This window comes from Rhipicephalus microplus, unplaced genomic scaffold (assembly GCF_043290135.1).
Source record: "Rhipicephalus microplus isolate Deutch F79 unplaced genomic scaffold, USDA_Rmic scaffold_746, whole genome shotgun sequence".
Lineage (NCBI taxonomy): Eukaryota > Metazoa > Arthropoda > Arachnida > Ixodida > Ixodidae > Rhipicephalus > Rhipicephalus microplus.
Window position 1 is genome coordinate 1 of NW_027465302.1, and position 3,365 is coordinate 3,365.

The 3,365-nt window shown below is 56.7% G+C and overlaps 1 non-coding gene across 1 annotated transcript; it reads right to left on the reverse strand.

Annotated features, from left to right (window-relative positions):
• Nucleotides 1-973: 973 nt before the first annotated feature.
• Nucleotides 974-2,788, reverse strand: LOC142795584 (small subunit ribosomal RNA). Its single transcript, XR_012893136.1, has one exon. It is a non-coding gene; the product is annotated as a small subunit ribosomal RNA (ribosomal RNA).
• Between the last annotated feature and the right edge of the window lie 577 nt (nt 2,789-3,365).

Genomic DNA, 3,365 nt, shown 5'->3' on the forward strand with positions numbered 1-3,365 from the left:
ATTGTCGGGACGTCCAAGTCCCTCGTTCTTCCGTGCTTCCTCTTTCGGCAAGTCGTTGCGGCACCTTCCCAAAGCGCGCAGACCCGCTAATCGCGACGAGCGCGACGTGGCCGTGCCGCCTTTCCCTCGGCAGCAAGCAAAACGCCTGGCAACGTCGACGCTCCCCTAACCGCGATCTCGCACCGTGTTTCGTGTGGCGAATTCAAAAGCCGGCCGGCGCTGCTGCAACCATTACGGTCGGTACGCATACGCCGCGGAGGGCGGGACGGTCATCGGAGCGTGCGGTTCCTCCATCGAGTACTGCGCACCTCGGCCGTCGCATCGCCGTGCCATGACCGGCCGCGCGTCAACGCGAACCGGTGCCAGCGAGATCCCTCGCCTGCAAGAACCGACCGGCAGCCTCCGTCACCCGAGGACGCGGAGGCGCTTGCCGCGGACGGCGGGACGGTATGCACTGGTGCACAGCGGACCCGTCACATCGCCAGTTCCTTGACCGACCGCCGACGCTTGTGCCGTTCCTCTCGTACTTGGCAGTCGCCGCGCGATTGTCGGGTCTCGTTCTTGCACGCTCGAACGGTCGGGAGGGCACTCGGCTGGCGTTTCGGGAACGCGCAGCCTCGCCTTCTACCGACGTAACCACGACTCGCCGTTCGCGCTCCGCCGCTCCTGTTTACAGTACTAGGCGGTCCCGCAGCGGTCGGGTCGCGCATTTCGAGCGCTTCGAGCCACGGTGCAGTGGCGGGTCGAAAGCCGACCTATGAGTGCGTTGCGCCGTTTGTACCCGCGTCCGCCACCTGGCCGACCGTCCAAGGTCGCGGTGTTGGCGTCCGCTGGGCGCAACAATTTGTCACGGGGGTGCCGCTCCACATTCAGGCAGCCCCGTGGGGGAAAAGCCGACCCCGCGTCCAAACGGGGTCAGCGGCAGAAAGTGTCGGCGCAGACGCAGCTGAGGCGCTCACCCTTCACAATCCGTTAATGATCCTTCCGCAGGTTCACCTACGGAAACCTTGTTACGACTTTTACTTCCTCTAAATGATCAAGTTTGGTCATCTTTCCAACAGACCGGCGCAACCGAAAGGCCGCGCCGGACATCGGTCCGAAGACCTCACTAAATCATTCAATCGGTAGTAGCGACGGGCGGTGTGTACAAAGGGCAGGGACGTAATCAACGCGAGCTTATGACTCGCGCTTACTGGGAATTCCTCGTTCAAGGGGAACAATTGCAAGCCCCTATCCCAATCACGAAAGAAGTTCCACGGGTTACCCAGTCTTTTCAGACAGGGATAAAGACACGCTGCTTCCTTCAGTGTAGCGCGCGTGCGGCCCCGGACATCTAAGGGCATCACAGACCTGTTATTGCTCTGTTTCGTGCGGCTAGGAGCCGCTTGTCCCTCTAAGAAGGTTGTAAGGTGCTGGGAACCCCGCACCTATTTAATAGGCTAGAGTCTCGTTCGTTATCGGAATTAACCAGACAAATCGCTCCACCAACTAAGAACGGCCATGCACCACCATCCACCGAATCAAGAAAGAGCTCTCAATCTGTCAATCCTCCCAGTGTCCGGGCCGGGTAAGTTTTCCCGTGTTGAGTCAAATTAAGCCGCAGGCTCCACTCCTGGTGGTGCCCTTCCGTCAATTCCTTTAAGTTTCAGCTTTGCAACCATACTTCCCCCGGAACCCAAATACTTTGGTTTCCCGGAAGCTGCCCGCCGAGTCATTTGAGTAACTCAGGCGGATCGCTGGTTGGCATCGTTTATGGTCAGAACTAGGGCGGTATCTGATCGCCTTCGAACCTCTGACTTTCGTTCTTGATCAATGAAAACATTCTTGGCAAATGCTTTCGCAGTAGTTCGTCTTGCGACGGTCCAAGAATTTCACCTCTAGCGCCGCAATACGAATGCCCCCGTCCGTCCCTCTTAATCATTACCTCGTATTCCAAAAACCAACAGAACAGAAACGAGGTCTTGTTCTATTATTCCATGCAAGTTTATTCAGGCGACTCGCCTGCGTTGAGCACTCTAATTTTTTCAAAGTAAAAGCACCGGCCATCTCGAGGCACACAATGAAGTGCACCAAGAAAGAACCGGCATGATGTTCAGTCCGAGCCGTCGCATCGGGTAGATGCACTACTCGTCTGGAACTGAGATCCAACTACGAGCTTTTTAACCGCAGCAGCTTTAGTATACGCTATTGGAGCTGGAATTACCGCGGCTGCTGGCACCAGACTTGCCCTCCAATTGATCCTCGTTAAAGGATTTAGAGTGTACTCATTTCAATTACGGGGCCTCAAAAGAGTCCCGTATTGTTATTTTTCGTCACTACCTCCCCGTGCCGGGAGTGGGTAATTTGCGCGCCTGCTGCCTTCCTTGGATGTGGTAGCCGTTTCTCAGGCTCCCTCTCCGGAATCGAACCCTGATTCTCCGTTACCCGTAACAACCATGGTAAGCAAGTAACCTACCATCGAAAGTTGATAAGGCAGACACTTGAAAGAAACGTCGCCGGCTCGTGGCCATGCGATCAGCACAAAGTTATCCAGAGTCACCACACAATACGGGCCGAAACCCGATCGATCTTGGTCTAATAAAAGCACCCGTTACCCAAAGGGCTCCAGGCTCACTGCATGTATTAGCTCTAGAATTGCCACAGTTATCCAAGTAAGAAGAAACGATCTAAGGAACCATAACTGATTTAATGAGCCATTCGCGGTTTCGCCTTATTTCGGCATGTACTTAGACATGCATGGCTTAATCTTTGAGACAAGCATATGATTACTGGCAGGATCAACCAGGTAATCGTTCGACTGCGCGTCCGTCCTCGCCTTCGGCGGGCCGGACGCAGTCTGTGTGCGGCGGAGGCCACCTTCAGGCGCCCCAACACGCTTATTTTGCACTCCGAGATGACGGCGTTCGAGCTCGCTACGGCACAACCTTCCCGAAAGACGAGTGGGAGCCGTGCGGCAAGAAGCACGTTCATGCTCGCTCTTTTCGTTGCATCGACTCGGTCGCGCCGTGCGGGTTGCCCAAGCCCGCTGCACTGTCGGTGGACCGGCCGGAACTAGCAACGGAGCCGAGACTGCAAAGCCGCCAGACGACGGGTCACGCCCGCGTCTTCGGCGCTTTCGCATCTGAATCGCCCGAGGACGACACGGAACACACCTCGATATCGTGGTAAAACGGCACCGTCCGACAACCAGCCCCTAACGCATCAAGCGGATGAGGCTGCAGACGACTGCCGTGGATTCCCCTGGAGCAGACCCGAGGACACGCTTGACGAGGCCGAAGCCCGCCGCATATCAGACACCCGGTCGCTTTCGCGTACGCCGCTCACGAGAACCCCCACATAATAGCAGCGATAAGTACCCAGACCTC